Raw genomic sequence first — 27,391 nt, 5'->3', positions numbered from 1 at the left:
CAAGCCCACTGACACACAGATCATAAAAATCACAGAATGGTTTGGGTTGGAAGGGACCTTAAAGATCATCTAGTTCAACCCCCTGCCATGGGCAGGGACACCTTCCACTAGACCAGGTTGCTCTGGCCTTGAACACTTCCAGGGAGGGGGCAGCCACAACTGCTCTGGGCAACCTGTTCCAGTGTCTCACCACCCTCACAATAAAGAATTTCTTCCTTATATCTCATCTAAATCTACCCTCTTTCAGTTTAAAAGATCTTTCAGATACCTTATCTTTCAGACAAGATAACGGTCTTTTCTCAAATACTATTACAGGGGTTTTGCACAACGCAAACAACTGTTGAAAACAGAGGAGTGCCAGTCTGATATGCCTTACTTCTAGCCAGCTCCAGCTTTCTCTTTTTGTCCCTCACGTACCAGCAGAAGCCACAACCCAGAGGCTACTCTTCCATTCAGATGCCTTTTGGAGCACTCTCCTTCCAGACATGACCTATTGCAGGCCACAAATACATCAGGAGCTGATGATGAATGTAGACAATTTTTCTGTGTTTGTACAAGAGGAGAAACATCTCTCTGGTACTTGTGCACAGCTAAAAGCAGACAGTACTGAGGCAGCTGGTGATGCCTCTCAATGTTCACCAGCATACCAGGGTACAATTACAGACCATGGTCCTGGAGATCCATCTCATAAATTATTATATATTTCCAATAGATACGCCCATTCCTGTCAGGAAAACCTGAAGATGAGATTCTGATGATTTATTCACTAGTCTGAACTATGAAGTCCTGAACAGAAAAGTATTTCTTACAATAAAACATACATCCCTAGCAATTTTCTCTGGACAACATAGGACTACTTAAGACATGAAAACCTGAGATGGATAAACCTTAGACCTCTCTAATTTGAGGCTTCCGACGAGTTTGTTGAGGAAAATGAGATCTGGAAATGCTCACTGGTCTTCACTCTTTTCAAAGTGCAAAGAATAGCGAGTGCAGTCTACACAACTTCTTCACTGGTAGCAGACATATAGCTCCACTCTACAATCTGTGGTTGATCACTATTTTTACTTCTTTAGGGAGTTACACAGTCCATGCAACCTGGGAAAAAAATGGTAGCATAACTCTGTGGACATGACTTTACAGGTCTGCTGTCCAAAGTATAGATCTTTCACACAAGCAAGAGACTGGCACATTTTATATGCCCCCAAGTATAAGATACCAAGTCAGCAAGACGTTTCTGGTTCATATTACCTGAACATTTTCAGATACCATCTTCTATGTCTAGATCTCACTTCTATTTCTCAGATTATAGGCTTTTAACAAAAAGATGATGCTCAATAAAAATAAAATACTTAGCAAGACAGTAGGCTGGTTCCTATTTTCATTTTAGCCATATCCTCAAACAGACAAACTGTCTCCTGAGTGTCAGGTTAGTATCAGAAGGAACTTGCTCTGGACTTGAGAATGTCACAATTTCCTGTGGGTTCCTGTCTTTTGGAAAGTCCTAAACTGAAAGACTTTATGCAAGATGGAAAATCTTGACACAATTCAGGCTTTTCACTCCATTCCCATGCCTAAAGGGCCACCACAGATGGCCAGTTCTGGCTTCACAGGGCTGTTAGCATCTGTTTTGTTTCTAATAAGCAGGGGGAAGGAAAGATCCTCATAGCTCCTACTCCTAAATCTGGTGAAATAGTAAGAAAAGAGTTCTCCCCCTCCCCCCTCAGGTGCTTTAAAAAATGAAAAATCATTCATGTGAATCAAATAACTTGCTGAATGATTCATGACTGTCATATCTGAACAAAAAAGTACCATGTCAATAAACAGAATCAGAAAATTTAAAATTATAACTGCAGATGTTTAGAGCGAAGCACATGAGTATTAAGAATTCTGAATCTTAAAAATGGATGACATATCTACTGCATCTCCTTAACATGGGGAGAAAAAAAAATTTAAATCTATTTAGTGGCATGGCACCAGCCTTTGCAAAAAGGGTAAAAATAACATTCATCACAAGAGGCAGGAATCCAACACATTAGATAGTCTTTGATGAGAATTTTATGAATAAGCCAGATAATATAAAATTAGCTAGCTAAAACCCCAACAAAACAGCTGTTTACAGATAAAAAGAATACTTGCCTATGAGTCTCCAAATTAACAACCAACTGGAATTATATGTATTTGCTGTTTTAAAACAACCAAAGAACCAGATACACAAAAAAATCTGGATTTGCCCACCCTCAGACACACTGGGTTTTAACATTTATGGAGTACTGAAGAAAACACCCCACCTCTTTTCTCTTGATTTGATGTTACATTTGGCACAAAACTTTCATGTTCAGAAAGAGATTTGGCTAGACAGCAGATGGAGTATTCCATTAAAACATGAGTGGCAAAATGTGCCCACCCTCCCAGTCAAAAGCAGCAAACCACTTCTCAGTAACATCTGCCTGCAGATCACAAGATTCTCACATGGATGCTTTCCCACAAAATACCTTTTCTTTACTCCTATCTAAAAGTGTTCTCCTCTGTACATGATTTTTTTTTTTTTTTAAATTACAGAAAAGGCAAAAAAGCAGCCTCAGGTGTTCTTCCTAGCACCATTCACTTACCCAGAAGAGCGTACAGAAACACTTAACAGCATCAGAGGTAGGCACACCTGCAGAAGGCTATAAATGTCAGACAGAGGTCTGGAGCACTTGGTTCAGCAAGAAGTGACTATTTCTAGTTAAGCATAACTAGGAGGAAGAGAAACTTGGTTCACTTTATAAAAAAAGATATGTGGTATTATCAGGGAAAAAAAAAAAGAGAAAAAACAGAGGGTACATTAATTGTAATGGTTCTGTGGTTCTCCTGCATTTCAATTAGAAACCACTTTATTTACAACTCTTGGCTCAGCAGCAGGCAACCCAAGAAGAACATTTTTCATGGTACAATTTCTAATGCAAATAAAAGTAAAGGTAACCCTAGAGTGGTTTGTTAACTTATATAATGAGACAGGAAACAAATGGTACAAGTGAGTAACGATCATGTCAAATGCACTCAGAAAGACCACACGACTCAAATAGTAAATTCTTTGACAAGTACTTTTACCTCAGATAACTACCTAAAATAGCTCTTTTTTCCATAAATACATAAACATTTTTCCTAAGAGATCACTTTAATAGTAATTTAAATATACATTCCATCAAAATATGAAGTTAAACCCAGGCTCTCCACCCTCAAAACCAAGAATTGACCACTAGAGATAGAAATCTGTCTTTTCTGCTCAGCAAGTCCACATTTACTGGTTTCGGACAGAGTGAAGAAGAGCCCTAAGAGTCAATGCTGGGGTCTGCCCAGGCAGCCCCTTTTGTACTAATCACAGCTAGAACAGCATACAGGAGGTGAATGGGAGGAATGGAGAAGACAAAGGGAAAAATGCGTATGTGGGAGAAACTAGTGTACACAAACAGGCAATATGCCATTATGGTCTCCCAACCATAGCTGAAACGTCTCCCTGAAACCAGGGCAGGTTCACCAAGGACTGGCCTTGCATGTTTGACCCTCAAATTTGCCACTGAATTAAGTTTGGTGACAGGGTTAAGACGCAGCCCCCCACGGATGGCACCATACACTCCTCATATAACAACAGCACAGGCTGAGGTTACACCACCTGCATCCTCTCCCCTCAGTTTATAGTTTACAGCCATAAATGACCAACTCCAGTACCAAACAGCAGATGTGCTTGTTCAGCAAAAGGGGTCATACAGACTTGCACCACACTATTTGTCCCAATATTCCCCTACGAGGACAGACTCATACTTCCACCAGTCAGCTACCAGCCCTGTCCAGTTGTTACCTTTTTACTCAAAAATGTAACATCATAGGGGAAAAACTCTTACAGCAAATTTTCATTTCATTTTTAAAATGAAAACAAAACAAGCTTTGTCCAGCTTAACAGCACTTTTCCAAATCATGCCAGATACAAAATTTTCCATTTTTTCAGATTCACAAGGTTCCGTCAAACACTCACATGCTCTCTCAAATGCTCTTCTTCTGTCTGGCTTATCACTTAGGAAAGAAATACCTACAAGAGCATTTGGGGCTTCCGTTCAGCAGAATGTTTTGAAGCAGTTTCTAATATCATAGAAAATGCCTATCAGCAGCTGTTAACAGCACAGGAGGGATCTGTCTGTATACAGATGCTCATATGCTAGCAAGCACTTCACTGAAAGGAGTAAATGATGCGTGTTACTTTCTGCAACCCATTTGACTATGGGTAGTTTCAATTTGTATTTTGCTCTTAACAGTGAGGATTCAGAAGCTGATCACAAGATCCAATTCACGATGGCCTACTGCATTTAGAAAAGCAAGAAACGCAGGTATATATATATTTCTTCAAGAAGTAAGCATTCCTTCAAGGCTGTAAAAAGCATTTTGCACTGGGCAAAGTATTTAAACAGGACTTCAGACCAATGCCTTCATTATCACCCTCCAAAGATGTCTTACTTGACAATTGTGGGTGCAACTCTGCAACTGATACCACTGCCAGCTTGGCTGGCTCATCTCTCCAGGTTGCCTATACAGGCAATAAAAAAAAGGAGGGAAAAAATAAGAAAAGAAATAAGAAAAAATAAAGTTTCCAGAAAAGAAGGTGACCCAGAGCACTGAAATTCAGTTCCTGTTGAGGTGCCCTAAAGAAAAGGTCCTCTGTCTTTACTGATTGCAAAGAGGCCTAATGAAGTCAGGAGCCTAATGACATCAACTGATCCAGTCAGAAAACTAAACTTAGGACAACTCAGATCATCCCATTATTAATACTGCTGTCTTTTGCAGTTTATATCATAAACTGCAACAGGAATAAGTTCAGTTAAACCTTTTTTATAACTAACCAGTACCAGCTTTTTAGGGACCAGCCGTCATTTGCTTTGTAGATAGGCTGCAATGCATTGCTAACGAAGACAAGGTTACAACAAAGCAGGCTGCGACAAGGCAGGTGCAATGGTACAAAACACAGAGGAGGGAAAACTTTCTGCAAGGCAAACATCAAAGATTCAACACTCTTCCACTGTTACGCTGGAGAACCACGGGAGAGCCACCTCTGGAATTGTATTCAACACTAAAACAAACCAAAGCCACCCATCCAGCTGAAAACCCCCCAGACACATAGAGCTGCCCACCCACCCACACCAAACCACCCCTAAGAACCACCTAAATCAGAACAACTGCTGAACGTACCGAAGCGCCGCATGTGCTGTTAGACCACCGTGGCAGCAAAAGCCGAACAGCACGTAGCAAATGCCCGAGCTGCACCTCCTGCACCACTTACAAGCCACCAAAATGGACAGCACCGTAAGGAAGAAATTTTGTGAGAATCTCAGCAGCCCTTAAAGCTGCTGTCGTGTGTCTGGGGGAAAAAAAAAAAAAATAAATCCTCACACACAGTACCACTCCCACCAAAAAGGGATAGAGCTTGTTCTTATATAAGTATGTATATTATTTAACACTCAAAAACAACAGTTCCATCACATCTATGCAAAACCAGAAGTGCTGAGGAGCTGAGGGAAAAAAAAAAAAAAAAAGAATTCCTACTCTATTGTATCTATCCATCTTGTTTATTTGCCTCAGGGCAAGTCAAGGGCCCTCAACATACTGCAGAACAAGGACCACTATCCATTTTCTTTCTGTTCCTTTGTTGTAGCACAAGGTGACTGATGCGAGTACAATTCACACAGTATTTGCATCTATTAGCTACTATCTCCTAGGAAATTATCTTTTGGATCTGGGAAAAAGTGATTACAAAACACCTTAAAGGTGAGATAAACAAATGTATGCCATCATCTTCTCCAGCAAACAATTGTTCCTGCTTTTGCAGTCATCTGAATGAGTTTTGCTCTTCCTTAGATTAAACAAACACATGCCGCTGAGATGCATGCATTGCTTCTGAGGTAGATGTGAAGGAGAAAGCCTAGGTGACAAAAATAACTTTCAGATAGATGTTCGTATATTCACATTGCAAAGAACATAAAAGGAGGCAGGAAGCAGGGGAGGGAAGTGTCTCTCTCATATCATATTTAAGTGACAGTACAAGTAGCAGTGACTTTTTCTCCCTGAACTGCTCACAGATATGGGACCATTGCATAATCTTGCAGTAATCTTGTAAATTCTATTCACATTTTTTCTGAACATTACAGGAATTCACAGAATTAAGAGCAAAAATCATGACTTTTTTTTTCCACTCATCACTCAAAAGAAACATGCAAAATAGAGCAAGTTTTCCTGTAAAAACAGCTTCGTCCTACTTTATGAACTAGTTATTCCTAACTGTAACCACCTCCCCTCTCACAGAATATTATGTAGTGCTAAGAAGCTCCTCCAGTCTCTACAAACCAGCCACGATAAACAAGTTCATTTATGGCAAACAGAAATCCATACACACACAGAGGAGTGTAACAGCTGGCTGATGGAAGCAGATGTGCCTGCGTATCCCAATCCTAAACTCATCTGGACATGTAGCACTAGGAAAGGACACTCAAGGGAAGGGAGAAGAGGCACAACTTGGCATAGAACTGGAAAAAAGAGGGTGAAGGGAATAAATGCATACATTTTTTGAGATTTCGCCCTGGTAAAATCTTGGACTAAGATAAATTTCACTGACATTTCTGCAGATACAGGGATAAAAATCTCAAGAGATTCAATGTGAAAAGTTATTTAAAACATGCACAAACTTAATTTGATAGTCAGCCTTTCAGTCAACCTGTTTTCTGCACTTCAGTGAGGGCAACAGGGGAAAAAGATTTAAATCTTGTAAAATAATATGGAGAAACGCATTTTCCATTTCAGAACATATTATTTTTAGGACCACATGGAAAATATCATTCAAGGACACCATCCCTTGGTGGCATCTTAGATGGCCTGCATGACAAGCATGTATCCAATAAGCAGGTAACTCAATGTCAACAATATAAAGACAAAAGCAAGTAAAAAATCGATTTTACTTAAAGATGTGGCTTTCTAAAATACCACAGAGGAAAAAAGGCATTTCTGCAGTAAAAAGACATTTGGGGTTTGCACGGCTTACTTCAAGAGCAGCAACATATAGCCTTTGTTACACTGAAAACCAAAAACATTTTGCTTGAACCTTTTCCAGATCATCTTTGTTCTCTGTCGGTTTTTCTCTACCTGATGTCTTTCCTAGTTTTTCATTCACATTCTTGATGGCTTTTGACAGTTTCAGAACATCACCCCAGAGTACTTTTTAAAAAAACCCAAGATTCGAATCAACGTACTCCTTAGTCCATCTCCAGGTCCCTTTGCTATTTATCATACCGGTACTGCCTCATCCCAAGCAGTCTCTGCAGCACATGCAACATGCTTCTCCATCCAGCTGCATTTTGCAGCTGGCAGTCCTGTAAGGGTCCTCTCTAACAGAAATCATGATTTTCACTTTAATTTAACTTCCTCTGAAGTGCCTAATGTGTATTTCGTAATCAGTTTTCCTTACCTCGCCTATGCTAATCCACTATAATCTATTGTACAAATTTCTGAGCCTACGTTTAGTAAGTCTGTGAGGCCATTAAATACACCAATTGCAGCAATATGTTTTCCTGATTCAAGATAATATCCAGGAACTAGTTAACCATCTTGCGAAATTTAGAAGAAACTTTCTTGAAATTTTGTAGAAAAGCATACTGCATCTTTTCTGTGTGAGGGATTTGTAATTTAGAAATAACGTTCACTGGAAAAATGTATTTTGAATATGTCTGAGTACACTTTTGAACACATAAAGTAGATGATACATTACAAAAGCATGGTACTTTGTGATTTCTGAAGGTAAATACACAGTGTTAGACAGTCTCCAGACAGACAAACTTCATGTCCCCTCCACAATCTTACCCCCCTTGCCACCCCAGGCTTTCAAAGCTGAACTCACAGTGCTGTTCGGGTGTGCGCGCGCACATGTGTGCGCATCCCTGAACATCTGCGTAGCATCATTTTCAAAGCACCTCTGGGGAGGCATGTCACTTTTTCTCAGGGAAAGCCACAGACTGGAAAGAATAAGCTCTTGAAGTATTAAGTTATTTAATACTTCAATACTGTAACAGATTAAAAAAATAAACAAAAAACAAACCTTGTACAAAGACCTTTTCCCACAGTGGTTTTAAGGCAGAACCAAAATTGATTTACATCAATGAAGCCCTCTAAGTGAAATCTACATAAATGGGTCAGAAATTGTGTCTTGGGAAGAAAAGTTGCTACTCCTTAACTCCTGAGCTCCAAAGAAACTTTAGGAAAGTTTCTTTGTAATGTTCCCTTCAACAGATCTCAAATCATCCTCAGATACTGCCATCTTACACTAATCCAAACAGAATGGGTGAAGGTGAATCAAACCTGCCCTAGCAACCACTTTGTAGTATTTACTTGAAAAAGTTAAACTGGCATTACTCAGTAAACTTAGTTCTAGTCAAAAGCCTGGTAAACCCCACTTTAGTGTCAGGAGAGAAACATACATTTACAAGCTAGGGTAAAACAGCATCTGTGTCAAACACCAGAAGGGTTGAAGTCTCTGTCTTGACAACAGAATAACAGCATGGCTGACAGCAAGATGGAAGAACTATGACATTTCTTCTAGGGTTCCATTATCTTTATAATCAGTCTTTAAAACATATGCAGATGTCCTGACTTCAGGTAACATGTACAGAAAGGGAACCTTTTCAGCAGAATGCAAGGGTGGAAAAGCTGAGGGACCTGCTATGAGAACCAAAATCCCCTCAATAAACCCAAACCATAATCCTTCTCCAGGTAGAAGAATAATAAGGCAGGACAATTACTGTCCCTGGAAATAGTCCGAAAGACAGTTCTCTGCATTCAAAACAGACTGATCCTAAATGAAGCATTAGGATATAACAACAAGCAATGCAAACAAAGGCTGGACCATCAGTGTCTTGAAGGTGGAAGAACTATAGACTTGGTGCACATAATTCACATATTTCTGACAGGATACAATTTTCCAAGCCTAATTTCTCCAACAGATACACACACACTTTCAAACTTTTCTCTTTGCTGTTCATGAGTATTTTTGGCTTGTCAATATAAGTATGGATTTAAAAAGACTGGGAAATTGGGCTTGCAAACAATATTTGACAAAATCCTTTTATGCTATTAAGAAAATTGAGGTTTATTAGGAACAGCATTTATGCAGATTAGAAAGCAGCAGAGACACACAGAAAATACATGAGAACAAAAGAAACAGCTTTCAATAAGGCAAAAAAAAAAAATCAAGGAAGAGATGCCCTCAGCTCTATACTGGGATAGCAATGTTTCATATATTCTTGAACAAACTGGAAAGACAGGAAGGCAACACCTCCTCTCCCCTCCCCCCAAAAAACTTGAACAGCTAAAATCCACAGATGGCAAAATTATTTACAGTTGGTCAAAACCAGAGAAGACTGGAAAGAATTCCAGATGAACCATGCAAGGCCAGGCCAAGGGGCAAATTAAATCCACTGCAGATCAATACAAAGCAAAGTGCATTTAAATGAAAAATGTGAAGCACTCAAAACTGATTGTTGGGTTTAACAGTTCTGCAGTAATTCAATATTTGAATCAAGTCTTCAGCAAATAAGTGGAAAACACTGCTAGATATGCAAAGATACAACTTAGAAATATTCTGGGTTTTCCCCATTTTAAAGATGAAAGTATTCACATGATTATCTAAAGGATAAGACCGACAACACTGTTGTACCATAGCATAAATCAGGAGCATGTTCTCCATCCGAGTACTGTGTTCAGCTCTTATCATCTGATCTCTTCTTGAGATAGCAGATGTAGTAAAAGGTTCAGAAAATGGGGACAAGAATAATTCAGGACAGACACAGATTTCTGTACAAAAAGATGAATAAGTCCGAAGAAACCACACTAACGGGAGATGGATAAATTATAAAGGATATAAAAAAAGAATTGTGGAAAGACTACAGTGCTTCTATACACTCTCCTCATGCAGAAGCAAGGGCATCTTTGAAACAGCAATACACTTAAAGCTGCTAAAAGGAAATGTGTGTTTGTTTAGTTGGTTTGGTTCTGTGGCAGTGCTCCATTGTTATTTTTTATTTTAATTCAGTGCTTATTTTGCACAATATTTTGCCACAAGCTATAATGAAGACCTCGGAAAGATTCAGAAAAAGACTACAGTTTATATAGCTCATGACAACGAGTAATTTACTTTACGTAGGGGAAAGATCAGAAACACTCACCTGCCCTCTCTGTATTTGCAAGATGTAAAATTTTCACAGTGCAGGACCAAAATAACAGAAAAGGTTCAGAATTTCCTCTTTGGGACTTTAACCTAACTGTCTACCTTAGGACAAAGGACATGTTAAAGTATTGGGTACAGCCCTTGCAAACAGTGAAGGACACACACACAGGTTGCAGATCTGGTCCACTGAGATACCTAATCCTCTGCAGAAGTGCGGAGCATTATGTCCACACAGTAAGGCAAAGGAAGCTGGGAACAAGGGATCATATAAAGCTTTGTTACGAGGCTTCAGCCTATGGATGCTAGATACAGGGTAGCTGCCCTCTCTGTTCAGAAATGGTCTCTGCAATGTTTAGAACAAGAAACTGAACTAATTTTCTCATGAGAGGGCTGACACACTGAAGTAGCTGCTGGGTTGCATCAGGGCAGTGCCATCGCAGTGGTCCGACACAAACCACATCCTTCAGACACCATCCCCTCGCAGTGTTCGCAGAAGTGCTCATACACCAAGTATTTATAACAGGAGCAAGGTATTTTTGCCATTAGTACTACAGTATGCACTCTTCACCAACTTATTCCTGAGTGTATGAGCCCTGTGTTATGCATGACAGCATGAGAGATTTTTTGCATCTAGAAACCACCCCAGAACTAGGTTAGCCTGGCAGGCTTGCAGCTCTTCATTTACATATGAGTCAATCCTTCTGCAATACAAACATTAGTGATGCATTCCCCACTGTCCTTCTATTTATACTCACTATTTAACCTGCAGGCATCCCGAGTTAATTAAGCAAATCAATCCCATTGAGATAATTGTGTCTCAAGCAAATTAACACAATTAGCCTTTTAAAAAGGAAATCCAAGTGCTACCTGCTATATTTCTTTATATAAATCATGCATGTATTCCTCTGACTCTAGGTTCACAGCTATCTAGGAATCTCCGTTAAAATGAAAAGTATAATGACACATGAGACTGGCTGACCTATGATTGTTACAGCCAGCAGCTTCTCTGCATCATTCACTTCCACTGAAGTCAGAGGGACCCAGAAGAAATAAGTGTCCTTAGAGGAGAAAGAAGCAAGGAAGGATCCCACTGCACTGAACACTTCACAGTTGTATGACTCTGAGGACGGTCCCTGCTCCAAGACAGTACATTACACTGGCACTTTCAACCACGGTGAGATAAGCAGTGAGCTAGTTAACTGGATATTCCAGGGGTTAGAAGCATTCTTAATCCTTTCTTCTCCAGCTCAAGTTTACAGAAACCCCTCTGGAACAAAACTGATGTTCTACAAATGGTATCTTGGTACACACCCTCTTCTGGAGACGCATACCTCCATCCCTCATGTGCACTGAAGCCACTGTGGCAGTTTAACAGACACCATCATCCTTGGCTACCCACTGTGTTTTCGGGGTGTTTTTGCTCCCTGGGGCAGCGTCAGATTAACTCAACACACCTTAGCCTCCCTGCTCACAGCTCTCCCTCCCTCCAAGCTCTCAACCATCCTGCACAAGCATGGCCAAGGCAGGGGCAGGCATCCTTTTCTACCAGTCCTGGTAACAGAAGAGGCCACAACTTTTGGCCGAAAGCTGGAGATGTCTCCAGCTACCACAGGAAGATTGAGCAGAGCCACTCTGTCAGAGCCTGCGAGGAAAAGTGGTGAGAAGCGCCGAGCACCCTGCAACTAAAAATGGAAAAAACTTAAGAGGCCAATGTGCAAAACCACGATCTCATCACCTGAAGCATTTAACCAACCCCACTCTTTCAAGAGATGTTAAAACATCCATGCAGTACACTTGTGATGCTGCAGACTAAAACCTTGTAGTTGCCCATGACAGTTACTGTGTTATTTTGTGTGAGCCGGTGAACAGCGAGGGTCGTGTGAATGCGGGAGACTCCATTTCACAGCTCGTGAGAAACTGCTGAGCAGAGGCAGGTAAGAGAGTGTGTGAGCGTGCAGGAAAGACTGGGGGGGGAAGATGTTAAGGAACCCAACCAGTAATAACTGCCTTCTCCTTTCTCTCAGCAGATGATTCAAGGAGGAGCGAGCCACTCCTCTCGTGCCTCCCGCCAGCTGCTAGGCAACGGCAGCAGCCGCGCAGGGGCAGGCGGGCATCCAGCATTCACTTCTTTCGCTTTTTGAGGGAATTAAAAAGGGCTTACTAGTACATTAGCCGCAAAACTGGTAACTGGTACTAAGTTCCTGACAGTAATTAAGGGGTAAAAAAAGAGGAAGAGCAATGATGGGGGGAGAGAGGAGGACAGCAGGGGACCAGGCTGGCACGCTGCTGCCTGGATACCATGCACCGAGTAGGGAGGGTATGCGGGAGGTAATTTAATGGAAGACTCCCCATCCTCTGTAAAAGGAAAAATACAGCATTTCTTTGGGCTTTTTAGCACACCAAAACTAAAGCATTTTTTCCTCTTGGCACATTTCTCATCTATGTGGCACTGTAACCACTGTATCACATCGGCTCAGCAAACATGGCTAAAATGGTAATGGTGCTGCTCCCTCTGCATTTGCTCCAAACACGCCTCTGGACCATGCTGGCCAGCAACCAGGTCGGCCAGCCTCCCACCTTGCCCAGGGCTCTGCTGCCAATCTGCCCTGCAGAGGTCCCAGCCTTGACCCCAGCCAGCTGCCCCCTCACTGAGCTAGCAGGACCCAGCCATGAACCACATGGAAAAAGACGCTACTGAAACAGGCTGGGTGACAAACTAGCCTTTTCCTTGCAGAAGATTATTTTTCCAACTTGGATCTTTTCAGTGGCTTGGTTCACTGGTCAGTGGCGCAAGTGGGTCGGGTCAGCACAGACAAGGTCGACCCCTTCAGCCACCCACTGGTGGGCCACGAATCTGCGGTCCTCCAAGGTGGCAGCTTCTCCTGCACCACCAAAATGGTCCCCATGCTCACGCAGGAGATGGCAGGCAGGAGCGGGTAAAGCAGCCTCTTCCACAACCCTGTGGCAAGAAGCAACTAGGTGGGATTGTTGAAGGGCGCTATTAACATTTTGCAGAGGATACGCAGTTTACACTCAGTGTTGCCACTGACTATCCTAAAGAGTCGGAGAAGTTTCACTAGTGTCCTGTTAAGGAATGCACTGTAGCAGGGTCCTACACAAATCAAGCCTTCAAGTGAGTCCTACTCAAACTGCACAGACAAGCAAGGGAAGAGGGTAGCCCTAAAGTCATGTACTGGGCCAAAGAGGCAATCATCCCTCATTTCTTGTATGACCATTCTGAATTGCACACTGCACTTAGCATTTTCATTACCTCTACAAACCAGTGGCATAACCAGAAACTAATTCTGATTAATTAAAAAACTAAGTACTGTCTTACAAAAATATGTACTCTTCAGCAGAGTTAGAAGTAACAAGCAGTTTATATGGCACATCAGTCTTTCACTAACCTGATTTTACACAGCACAAAAATCAGAAGGCTTACCTATAAAGATACCTACTTCTTATAATAAAATTAACACCATATCAGCTCACAACACCACAAACTTTTACATATGTACCTATCTATTTATCACTTAAGAGTCAGAGTCAAAATGAGTAACAGATATAGCAGAAATACAAAAGTACTTCATTACAGTGCAGCCTGGGAAAAGGGATAGGTATCTTAGCATAAAGTATATTTAGAGAGCCAGTTCTGTGACACAGGATCCACAGACACAGATGTCCTGTCATAAAGAATTCATTATTTACAGATATACTACAGAACACTCCATTTGCAATGAAGTACCATAAATAATTCACACTCAATACGTGTCAGAAGTGAAGACAATGGCATTTTCTCCACGTCCTCACAGAGCTCCCCATACTCAGTGACACAAAGCTTTGCCGTAACATTGCAAACACAAGTACACTGAATTTTCATTAAAACACAACATTTCATTCTCCACAACAGGTCTCCCCACTAACACAATTTAGATAGAGACTTCTACACAAGCACTGCCACTGTGGGGACAAGTGCAATTCATTCTGTTTCAAGACATTAAATGACACATGAATTCTATTTTCACCCTGGTAACTAAATCGACTTGCCAACTTGGGCCCACTGCCCAGGTGCAGCGGTGTTGCATAGCTCTGCCTTGTGTCCTCTGCTCCGGCCCAAAGAGGCAAATCCAGAGGTAGGCAAGACACTGAACAAGTGTGACCTCCATCAATACTTATTGCAAAAAGTGTGCTAGAAGTTCGACACGGCAATGGAAACATGTCTCTATTTGAAATTACATTAAGAAAAACTATATTTTATATGGGTCAATAGTCACCATAAAAAAAAAAAAAAAAAAGAGTCCAGTTGCTTCTGATATGGAATGAATCTGGAACACCTACCTAACGGTGGAGGGTCCCTAGTGCGTTAGCTTTTAATTTTCCATGACCCACACAAATTCACCTATTGCCCAAAAGATCAAGCAAAAATTGCATAAAAACCTCGATCATAAGTTAATTTTCCTCTCTATTCTACTTGTACCATTCTTTATTCCAGCAGCATACCTGCATGGATACAAAACTTCGTTTGTCTGACTCCTTTCATCTTCCTAAAAAAAAACAAAAACAAAAAACCACCAATCCCCAATTACTGAAAAAAAACCAAACAAGAGCCCCTCAGAACTCTCCCTGCTCTAACTACAGATGTCCCTCTCCACATGGATGGGTAGGCAGGACTTAAATTTGGTTTTCTCCCTTTTGAGTCATGAATCAAAAACCAGCAGATTTGTCAAAGAGAAAAGAAACAACAAAACAGAAAACCTCGCCAGCCTACTAGAGATGGTACTGGGAGTAAATACGAGCACAAACACCAGACTTAGCTGGAACATCATTTCACAGCATTGGGTGGTCTCTATTCACCTCCAACAGACCCAGAGAACAGACCATTGTGAGTCTCTGTCTGACCTTCACCCAAGGTGTGCCACAGACCTACATGCAGATGTATTACTTGTTAAAGTCCAGAACATATATATATATCAGCAATAGTCTCCCTTGCTAAAAACTGTGGTCCTAATGCACAAGCAAGTGATCAAGAATCCACCACATCCAAATGGAGTTGTTTCAGTGAGTAATTTATCCTACTTAATAATTTGTGTGTTACAACTAGCCCAGATTCATCTGGTTTCAACTTTCGGCTATTCAATCTCATTACACCTCCTCCTACTAAACTGAAGAGCTTTGTACTTCCTTTCCTCTATACATATTTGCAAAATACAACTCAGCCACTTCATGTAAAGTAAGCATGCTAGGCTTTAAAAAAAAAAAAAAAATTCTAACAGTAGAACAGGTTTTCCAACTGTAATCGATCTCTCAGCTCTTTAAAGACTTTTTTTTTTCCTAAGGCTTTTTTTCTAAAGCAGGCATGTAAGGACTGGACTCCATGTTCCCGTAATGATCCTGTGCCATCATACACTGGTAAAATACTATATATTCCTACAGGACATGTTTGCCTTTTGCATCCAAAGATCATATTCATTCTTTTAGTAGCGCTGCAAGGACTGTTTATTTTGGTAGCTTTTTACCATCACCCCAGTTCCCTTCCAATGTAAATTGCTCTCCAGAATGTAGCAAGCCCTTCCCTCTGCATAATGTACATAAGTGGACTGGCCTGTGCTAACATTCGTACTACTCAAACAAGTCCGTACCAAAAGGAAATTAATCCCCTGTGTGACAAAGGACATGTCATTATTTGCCATATCCCTGATTTTTGGTGGCATTTTCAAATTTAAAAAGAAATAACTTTGTTCAGTGTAATTATCAGTGGTCTTGAAATAAAATTATCTCAGTTCTACCAGCTAAAGGCTTGTAGTTACTTCTCCCTTTCCTTTCCAAATAATCATATTGTCTCGTTGCCCATTTATACTCGCTGCCATTATTTCTCTATTTGCTTCATACACAGACACACGTAAATGTGACAGAAGTCCCAGTATAAAATGTGTTCCTCTTTGCAGAACAGTGCTGAAGAGCACTGGGTGTATATTTGATGTCATCACAAGCAACAGCATGGCATACTGGTCCATTTTGAGCACTAGATGCAGTATTCTTAAATGTAACCTTCACCTTCTCCTCACAGAAAAGCTTCATGAGTTAAAACATATCCTGGTTAAGTGAATGCAGGATTGCAGTTTGTTGTTTTGGGTTTTTTAAAATGTAGTATCTAATAAAGCATCAGCAACATTAACATTATGGTTATTAGTTTACTTAATATGATGATGTTCCATTAGACAAAAGATAATGCAATTGTAGGCTGGAAATTAACTATGGAAACATGTTGATATGGTTATATGGAGTCATGAAACTTTTTCAAACGCAGGAGCACTGTGTCTACAATAAAGTTTAAACAAGTTAACTTATTTTAACTGTATATGCATAATAAACTTCTGCTCTACGCTGTCACATCAGATACTCATTCTTCCAACGCACAAATGTTTTTGTTTTGTTTTTTATATATAATGAACCATTTAATGACTATTAAAAAAACTGTGGTTGAAGTCAAGTCAGAACAACTTGTCAGAACATAGTGCTTCTTGTGCTTTCAGCTCAAAAAGGAGAATTCCTATCATTATCAAATAGCAGTAATATTTATAGACAGAAGTACCAATTTAGTTGTACTACTTTTGCTTTTCTAGAGTAAGATAACTTTATCTTTTAGACAAATGGCACGAGCATTGCAATAGTATGCTAGAAAAGTAACACGCATAAAGAGGAGCAGGGGCAGAAGAGCCTGAACCCACCGTCACAATGGAGCTGGATGTCAACTGATGTTACAGCCTGTATGAGAGGACTCCCTTGAAAAGCAGGGGTCTAGACGCCAAACCCAAGTACCTAGGGCAGCTCTGCCCACATGGATTTATTTAGGGGACAGAAACACCATAATGTAGACCTAAAGGTGTTTTTTTCCTAGGCTAAAGTTTAATAGAGCTTTAACTTTTTAACAAAGGTCAAAGAAGTTTCAACACATCTCCTCACGTTAGCACTGCTTAAGTAAAACCAGTGCAGCCATTTGTTGAACACTAGTTCAACAGCAGAATTAATTACCAGAATTAATTACTAGCCACAAAGCCTTCCCTAGGATATTTAAGTGATTAGCTAAGAACATATCTACCAGAGCTCATTTAAAAATAAAATGTTTCATTGGTCAGAACTAATAAATGAGGGCCAACTTGCCCAATCAGAAGAATGGCCTGATCATCACGTAGCTGTTCCTTAAGAGACAAGCTGACGACTTGCTTCTCTGAATAGGAGGGGTTTGGGGTTTTTTTGTGTTTTGACCTCCATCACAAAGTTAAAGGGTAGCAGTTTCCTCATTTCTGAGCATGCTAGTATCCCAAGCAAGGGAGAGGCAGGGCTTTCACTTCTCACCTGCTCACAGGAAGTTCACACCTCACTGTTACCAACTAAAATAACTCAAATACAGCAAGAAGCTCCAGTCATCTGAGACGAGGTGAATCTTTCCCGTTCTCTGCGAGCTGGCTTCAAGTGAACTAGGTGATTTTTGTAAGCCCAGATCAAGCCTGTGGAGAGGAGAAGTGAAGCCTGGGCAAGGCAGACAGAGGCACTGAAGCCGGGGTCAGCTCGGACAGGACAGCAAAAATCCCCCCCACTAGGAAGAGTGCCGGCATCTCAGTGTGACACCCAGCAGAGAAAATAAAGGCATCACGTGAAAGGACAATCCTACTGTGGACATGCCACTAATTGTTATTCTGCTGGCAGGCTGCGTATTGGCCTTTTTTTTCAGCTTTTGAAGTATGATCCAAATGGCAAAGGAGGCCGAGAGACCATTTCTTGTAACTTCAGATTTCTAATATAGGTTCCAGCCAGTCACTTAGCTCTGCGTTTGTGTCTTGTGGTTGCATGTATTTCCTATTTAAGAGAAGGACTATAGCAGTTCCTGGTTTGTCACATTTTCTTCAAATAAAGAGTTTGAGCAGCAGCTTCCTCTGCCTTGCATTACTCTGCATTGGTGAACACTCTCTTCCCTCTCACCCTGCTCAGAAACACTCAACCACCTACAAAGCTGATTTACAGACACGAGACAACAAGATGAGGGATTTCAAAACCACATCCATGCTGACAGTCCATGGGATTTTTTTCCTCCATACCTAAATTTCAGTCCTCCCTTCTCCATCTGTACTTTCCAGATCTTTCAAAATAACGAGCAAATGTTTCTCCAGCTTCACAGATCTGGCACATTTCATTTTCCTTGTCATTTAAGAGATACACACAAACTATTTGGTATTAATAGTAAGAACACTGTGCACTTTGTAAAGCTTTATTCAAAGCATCCTGTGATCTTCCACTGAAAGCATTAATTTAGCACCTTCCCAGTACTTCTGAGGCACATATTATAATTCATCTCACACAGGTGGAAACTCAAGAGGCACACTCAGGCTAAAGTGACTTGCTGATGGGCTAAACACCAGAACTCGTGTCACACCTCCCGAAATTCATTTTGTATTTCAGCATTTCTGGCCAACACTTGCTCCAGCACTTTCTGTCCCACATCTAACTTCAGAAGAAGTCATCCCTTCCCTCCTCTATTACCACACCTATGTAAATCCCTGGCAGAACTTCCCAGACATCTTTTTTTCCCCAAGGATTTCCTGAGATTAAGCAATTAAATCATTAAGGAAGAAGCCGATCACCTGCTAAGGAAACTACTTAGACAAACAACATTCTCACCAACAGCAACCTGTATGGCTGTGTTTCTATGTCCCATATATCAGACACACTGGCTGAAAGCAAAAAGCTGATGTTAACCCCTTCCAAATGAAAAGAATACTCCCAGGGTCTGGTCTTTAAAAATAATTTCCCTGGACAAGTGAGAGACTGCTAGTAAAATATCACATAAGTCTCAATCTGTTTTAAACAGGAGGAAAAGAACATAAGTCAGTCTTTTCCTCCCCTTCAACTTATTCTTCAGATACACTTTTATGTAACTGTATAATAGTATTTCTTTATTAAGAAGTAAATATAAGCATATACAGAAGAGGACAAGCAACCAGAAAAGGATTAACACTTTAATATTACGGCAACATCTGAAAATATAAGGAAATAATTTCAAATTTAATCAGTAGTGAAAACCAAAATCATGTATGAGAAGAAGGCAGGCTAAGCAAATGTGAATTTTCCTGCATGACAGACAGCATAGGAGCTCCTAACTGTACATGACTCACTAGTGCTTAAAAAGCATTACTTGTTTTGATTCTTGCATCAGGATCCATCAATATGACATCTGGACACACTGCCCTCTTTCTTGTTTTATTAAAAGTACTTTAATAGGGCAAAAAAATACCTTGTCATTAACCACTGCCAGCTATGGTTTTGCTGAACAGTGGCCATTGCTACTTTTACTCAAACCTCATGCAGTAACAGGTCTCAACAGAAACCAATGACAGAACTTCAGATTATCCTACAGATGACCCTGCTGAAATCTAAATTGAACAATAGTTTTCACCTCCTTTTGTGTCTCAAGTAGTCAGAGCCACAAAGCATGCCAAGATTCCACTCTTCACTAGGGTATTCAGAGCATGCCATTCGTTCCCTCTCACCATGTCTGGAAACTGGAGAAACAAGAACACACCCTCATCTAGCTCCAACCCTCAAACCAGAACTGAGGAACAACAGCTGGTTTCTCTGAGTAAGTGACACATGGAGGTCGCATCTATCAATTGCTAGGGAGATAACCCAGGTATCCCCTGATGGCTCTCCAACAGCCTCTCTTGGTAGAAATGGGAAGTTTTCTAGGCAGCATGGTCCATCCAAAAGATCATCAAAGTAAAAAGTTACACAGCAAGCTGCACAGGTACAACCCAAGCACCTTTTTCATGTTTTTCCATCAGTAAAAGTTGCTGGGTATCCTCCCAGCATTGTGTCAAAAAGCTCTAATTCAATTGAGCTTTGTTAGTGGGATTGATGGTGTAACTAGTTCAGCTTCAGAGAACGCTTCTAGTGAAGACTTCATCATCACCCCCTCTTAAGGCTACAAAAGGGGATGATATTTTAAGCTGCAAACCAGCAGAAGAAAGCAGAGAGGAAAAGGACAGGAGATAATCTGTTCCTCCAAGCTGTTGATTCAAGAAGTCCAGAGGAAGTTTAAGTGGGACACAGTCAAGTCTACTCATTTGCCTGTCTTTTTAGTACCACAGACCAGGATAAGAGCCAGAAAGTGTACACTTTTCCTTTGTGTAAGAAAAAGCACACAATCGTTAGAGTAACACTCAAGCTTTCAAACTAGCAATGCACAGGATCAAAGTGACACCACTAGTATTTATTAGAATCAAAATTCACCTGAGTCTATGACAGACAGACCAGAGTATTCCGTAACCATCAGAAGACGGCTTTGGTGGGAGGGTACCACTACTCCAGTCCCCCCAGGCTTCCCACACTGCCCTAAACAGTTTACTCAAGTCACTTCAGAAATAGGCAGTGAGATGCATAAAATAAGGCTGTGTACAACATCCCTATGGAAGTAAAGGTCTTGACCTCCTTAAATCTTGAAGACGTGTGTTCAAATACTATACTCACAGTCAACTGTAATAATAAATCATGAAAGCAGTATACTGTTAAAGCTCAGCATTTGAAAGCAAAGGGCTAATGAAGTACTAAAGCAACAAGCTTTTTTTCCTCCTGATAAAATGGAGGAGGAAAACCAAACCCAACCCTGTTGGCACACTTTGTAGACAAATTCCTTTTGACAACTTACGAACTTTTTTCTTCCTCCTGTTTAACAAAATTACTTCAACAGTATAAAAAGTTGGCAACATAGCTATCTCAGAAGAGGAAAGTTGCTCTGTTCCTTATTGGTAAGCAGTGCACACACACACAAAAAAACCCCACCCACAGGAAATTGAGAGCTATTCATTTAGTTTTAGCCAAGTCTTTGCGAGACTGTACCTTTTGACTATTAGTTCATGGTAAATGTGCAACTGTCTGGTACTTAATCTCATATAAGAACTAGACCAAAAAAGGTATCAACATTAAATTTTACCTTCAAAAAAAGAACACAAGTGGTATGAATGCAATTCTCTAGAAAAATGCTACTTAGCAAAAACAAAACAACTACTCCCCCACATACATGCAGTATTTAAAAGAAAAAATTCAAAGCTGTAATTATGTTCACACAAACACAAACTGCAAAGTACAAGAAGTTCAATTCAGGGATTCCAAATTTTGTGTTATCTCTAATGACACCATGTACCCCACTTCCTCTCATATTTTTTCTTTGGTATTTTGGGGGCCTGATGGGATGCTGTCCATTGCCATTACCAGAGATCTGAAAGAAAATATGAAATCACTTCTTGTCATCTGCACAGAACATGAAACCTGGAGCAATGGTAAGCAAAAACCGAATCAGGTTACTTTCTGGTAAAGTATATTTTTTGCTTGGTATAGTTTATCTGAACAACAGCTGGTTTTAATACAGCAATAACACAAAGTTACAAACTCCTAGGAATAAAAAAAAAAAAAAAAAAAGAACTGAGTTACCCTTGGGGAATTGCATTTGGGAAGGCAACGATACTGTAAAAAAGACTGGGGGTCATGGCAGACACAATCTAAACGCTAAACTTCCTGCACGAGTCTGCAGCTAAGCAAGGAAGTGTAGCCTCTGGATGGATAAGAACATTATTTTGTATAAGGCAAGGCAGGGAGGGAGAGTATTATCTAAAGAACAACAACAGCAAGGGCAACATGCATTTCTGGTCTATTCACTTCAGAAAAGTAAATACCACAAGAACAGCTGAAGATTCAGAAAACACATCTTACATCGAGAGTTTTCAAAGTCTGCATATTTGGCTTATCAAAGAGGATAATGGTTATCAGTGACTTACCAGCAAAATGGCTAAATGCCTCTACCAAAATTTACTCAGAAGATAAAGAATACATTAGCCACAACTGGGCCCCAAAGAGACACTGCCGGGCAGAGGAAATTGAAGAGTTCAGAATTAGTCTCCTCTGCCTGACTGTACATATTTACAGTCAATTGATATGTTTAGTATGCTCAGAAACTCCTTGACAGCAAACTCGCAAAATGCGGTATCCACAAGGACCACTTTCTATCTTATCCAGCTGACTAAAACCCCATACAATTCCTCTGGTGTTTACATCTTCCCAGCTTTGCAGCAATGCTATCCATTCAGAAATACAGACCTCTGCATTTAGGTAACTCCAACCAGTATGGCTCTTGGAACACATCTCTTCAGAAGCACTGGCTGCTCCCTATGCACTATCAGAATATTAAAATCAAAGTTTGCCTTCAAAGTGCTCCATAGCCTCAGTTCAGGGTATTCAAGGCTCTTCCCAGAGCTCCAAGACAGACTGAGATCCACTGTTCTGCTGATGATGTTAATTGGTGCTGGAGACTCACATTTTTGTGTGGCTTAAATGAGGTACGTGAAGTGATTCCCAAGGAGAAATCCCATGGCAGATCTGAGCACCAAAGCTTATGATATCCAGATCCTCCCCTTCACTTTTTAACTCATAGCAACTTGTACTAAACAAAAACACCTGGGTGATGCATCCCTATTATTACATCCCTCCATGGATAAACAAAAGAAGTTTGCTATACTAGCACTACAATCATGAACAAAATACGTAAGAATTTCTATAGCACAAAATAGAATTGCCTAAAATTCTTCCAGACACCGGGATGTGTCTCCTTCTGTCATTTAGAGTCATGAGTGGGCATCTCTAAAGTAACAACAGAAGTTATGGACTCACTCTAGAAATTACTGAGAGTTCATGATCTGCACTAGTAAGACAGGATGAACAGGTACCAGAGGCTCATTCTGGGGACAGAAGTCTATGAATGTATTTCACAGAATATGTTTTCTAAACCTAAAGCCCATTCCTTAGAGTTTATGAAGTCCACAAGTCATGAGTAGCCCCTGTAATTTCAAGGCACACTGGCTAAGCATCAAGGGGGCGACCAGAGAGTAAACAAGAGTTGCTTTGCTTCTTGGGCTGCAGACAGGCACCCACCCACCCAGCAGGAACACCAACAGCTGCCCACTCCATACAACCCCACCACCCAAATGGGTGGCCCAGGGCAAGCCCCCAGCTCCTTCACAAAGGAGCAGGAAGTTACCACCTGCAGCTGGAGGTCAATCCTGAACCAAGAGAGCACATTTTATGTGGGAGATTAACAAGCAAACAAGCTTCTGCTGTTCTCAGAGCTCTGTCTGGGTACCCTATTATCTTCCTTTAATTCAAATATCTAGGGTTTTTTAAGTTAAATTTAGTTTAATCTTATATGTGAATCTTGCAACTTTTCACTCACTGGACTACCCCCAACATTTTTTTTAGGTTTTTTTTTTAAAAAAAAAAAAAAACAGCAAGTTACTGGCATATCTCAGGTTGGCAACCAAGCCAGAGCCTGGAGACTGCACAGCCTCCACGTGGAATGGGTTTCAGAGAATAAGGCAGAACATCTCTCTATCTCGCTATGCCAGCGGCAAACCCTTAGCCTCACTGCTAGGATTTCACCTTCAGCCTCAACTAAAATTTCCCTTTTAACTCTATCTGGCACCCTGTCTTGAATTCACTTGGGAAACGTTTGATACAGAGAGTGGACAGTCAAGAAGGGAGCTGCAGAGAGGAAGGAAATAGGGAGGAGAGGGGTCCAAGATTCAAATGGTCAGTGGTGGTGGTTAGCACTTCAGTACTGAAAGTCAATCTGATCTGTTTCATAAGTAAACAGGAAAAAAGCCTAAAACAAAATAGCCCCCACAACCTGTTTTGTTCTTGGAGGCAGGGTTTCTGAACAAAAGCCAAGAGGCCTTTCCATACCCATGGTAACAATACAGAGCAGGACCTTGACATCTGAAGCACAATAATTAATCATTTCAACAGTAAGTTACAAAGGAGTATCATCCCCCTTTTTACTGACAGGGGAGCTGACTCAAAGACAACCAAGGGAGTTGCCCAAAACCACAACAGTAGTCATTAGCAGAGCTGCAGTTAGAAGTTCCTGGCTGCCAGCACTGTTTTCAAGCACTGAAATCGGCGGCCACACTGCAGCCACAGAGCTGGTATCCTGCATGCTCAGCAGGTAGAGGGTCACCTGCTCCCCACGCCATGTCTCCGAGCTCCAGTCACACCACCACCACCAGAGAAGGAAGAGAGAAGGGCGCATCCAGCCATGGTGGTGGGCTCTGTGATGAGCAGCAGCAGTGATGCCCACATCAACCTGCTGACCTGCTCCGGCAGACACCCACCCCAAAGCGGCAGCTGCAACCCCCAGGGTCTGCCCTGATGCTCCCCTCGTGCCTGTGTGCCCGTTGGAGCCCAGAGAACTTGGGTCAGGAAAACAACCCTGAGGAGAAGTCAGAACTAGTAGTTTTGCGAGGTTTAGTACCCTGCATTGGCTCACTGAGTGGGGTGGGGTAAAAGGTGGGCAACATGCATCCCAGAGACTGCAACGCTAAACTGCACCTCATCGTGTTTGTGCTTTATGTACTCCAAGGGGAACTTCAGATCAGTTCACTTCACAAGCAAAAGCTAAAATGGCTCTTTCCATCTTAGCCCTATAGCTTTAATGTGCATTTTACAGTACTGATTTTAGTTTCTCTTAATTGCTTAGTCAAGAGCATAAAGTTACTTACATTTTACAGAACCAGCCAGCTCACAATGAGGATATTCTACAGCTAGAGATGGCCTTTTTTGTAAGGGTAGTTTGAAAAGTATTACATTGGCTAATTTTCCATCTCAGGATTTATGGAAGCAGCAAAAGTCTTATAACAAGCAGCTTGGGAAACACAGTGTGACAGAGATGGGGAGGGGAAACTGAGTATCTCACTTTTACATTAAAAGCAGAACCACAGAAATTCACTTTTCCTAACATGATTAGTCTTAATTTATATATAAACTTACATCTAGGCCTCTGTTATATTAGATGAATGTATTCCCCTACTTTCTATATTCTGCCTGGTACCTGCCTATACTGAGTTCTCCAGACATTCCTTCCAACTCACTTGATCCTTTGAAGCTGACAGTTATCTACACATTCAGGCACTGAAGTAATTTATTCTTTTAGAAGTGTTAAGCATTTACAACTTGCAACATCAGATTGTGAAAATATTCAAATTTTCTGGAAGAAAAAGAAAAGGAAAAAGCATTTACCTTGATGTCTACATTTACGTAGATATTTTCTCCCCCACCCCAAACTTTGTTATCTAGAGTCTTTTCCTTATGCATGAGAGATTTCCCATTTTTCTCCCTGTGCTTTCCAGGTACTTTCCACATATTGTGACAAAACAGCTAAATATCACAAGAAAAGGAACTCAAATTACTCGTTACAGTTTTATTCAAATTAGCTTTCTTATTTTGAAAGTTCTTCTAAGATGGCTTCTGTGGAGACAAAAATATTCATAGGCAATGTCAAAGCAAGTTATTAAAACTCATCTAACAGTGATGCAAGAGTTTTGCACTGATGTGCACTAACACAAGGAGAAACCACAATGTACCAGTTTAGACAGAAATCGTTCCTGGACTTTGCCTCAGTTTGGTCTCATCAAAATCAAGTGCTACTCCCAGTAAAAGACAATAACAAAAACACCCAAAATGCAAAAAAACACAAATACTTCAACAAGTTACTGTAGTTCTGCATGTGTTAAACCAGGGTTTTCACTGCCAAGACTCATTAAAAAAGAACAACCAGAAAATGTCTGCAAAACAGATTGCTATTATAAAGTGCATTAACAGCTATTAATAATAGAATATACATCAACCTACTGATTTTCAAATAATCAATATTAATTGGCAACCTAATTTGGAACTGTTAAGACAAGCGACCTTGGAGCTAAGTCTAAGCTAACGGCGGGTGAAAATAGGCCTGATAACAGTTACTTCCTTGTCATTTCCTTCCAAAAATGACACAATGCCGTTTCAGCGATTAAAGAAATTTATATCTCATAAACGTATCTCTGAAAATAGATTAGGCCTTGTAGAACGATTTTATATTTATGATCTGAGCTATTGGGCAGACCTCACGTGAAACTTGACTTGCAGTTCACAAGGGCCCTGGGTTCTTTGGAAGGAAGCAAGATAAAGGCACAGGGAAATATGGGGAAGGAAATGAAAATATTGGGTGAGAGGTCTGGCACCTATCAACATCGCTGCAAGTTCGCCAAGTCTCATAATTTCATCGTTAGGCTTCAGGCATATTAAAAGAGCTATTATTCATTGTTTTTATTCGACCCCATCACGTAATCAACAGGATGGATGCCAAAAGCCAGCCATTACAAGGAAGTCACCATGACTAGGACTAAAACAAGATTACTCCCTGCACAGACTGGACCATCTCTCGTTGCTTTAAATGGGACTAAAAGATAGCAACCCTTTTAATTGCAATGGCAGCAAAAAACACACAAGTGCTTCAGAAGTACTCCCCCAGAAGAAGAAACAGCAGGGAACCAGTCAGGAAATTTCCATGAAAACTGTAAGCAACCAAGGTAAAAAAAAACATGGACAGGAGGCACAGACAGGACCTGAGAGTACATTTGGGGCAAGAGCCAGATGCCTGTCTGGAAAAATGGAAACCCAAATGTAAATGGGGAGAGGGAATGCATAAAGGGAGCAGGAGGTTAAAAAATAAAAGAAATAAAACAACACTGATGCCATAGTAGTAAAGGATAGTTGAAAGAATTGAGGGACACCTGACAACTGCAGCCTTGAGAAGGAACATGACCAGGACAGCTGCTTCTTGTGACACAGGAGGACTGCGAGTGCGACAGTGGCATTTCTCCAGCCCAGGCTGCTGGGGAAGGCATAAAAGAAGCCCTCTCAGAGAAAGCAAAATAAGATACACACATTCACAGTTTGGGATTAATTCCAATCCTGAGGAAGTAACACACAAAACGAGGACAGAGTATTTTCTTCTGGAGGCAAAAGACAAGAGCCAGTGGAAAGTGCTACTTCTTCCTCCCAGAATCTCATTTTAAAGCCAGTCCTGCAGTTGCTAGGGATCTGGCTCACATACGTGCCTGAGGCTGGCAATAAAGCTGTGGTGAGAGAAGGTGTTGTGGCCTGAAGCTGCAGAACTTGCTAGAAAGAGAGCCTCCTCGGTGGTTGTTTTATGAGAAAAGGGGAAAGCAAGCTTGCCCCAGGAGAGCTGGTACAACCAACAGCAGCCAGCTGTGTGTCGCAAGAGCTGCCCATGTT

At 41.0% G+C, this 27,391-nt stretch overlaps 1 protein-coding gene across 8 annotated transcripts in view; it reads right to left on the bottom strand.

Annotated features, from left to right (window-relative positions):
• The window catches only part of TRERF1 (transcriptional regulating factor 1), a 104,592-nt gene that overhangs the window by 45,103 nt on the left and 32,098 nt on the right, over positions 1-27,391 (bottom strand). For 2 of the 8 annotated variants that reach the window (XM_074863638.1, XM_074863637.1), the window contains exon 3: positions 5,221-5,389. The exons of 5 other annotated variants lie outside the window; for them this stretch is intronic. The gene's annotated coding sequence lies outside the window, so the exon portion shown is untranslated. Of the gene's footprint in view, positions 1-5,220; positions 5,646-27,391 lie in introns of those variants that run through there. One more of the 8 variants, XM_074863639.1, reaches the window with a different exon arrangement.

The sequence above is a fragment of the Strix uralensis genome, chromosome 3 (genome assembly GCF_047716275.1).
Source record: "Strix uralensis isolate ZFMK-TIS-50842 chromosome 3, bStrUra1, whole genome shotgun sequence".
In the NCBI taxonomy this organism is placed as follows: domain Eukaryota; kingdom Metazoa; phylum Chordata; class Aves; order Strigiformes; family Strigidae; genus Strix; species Strix uralensis.
This window is presented reverse-complemented; position numbering and strand designations above follow the sequence as displayed.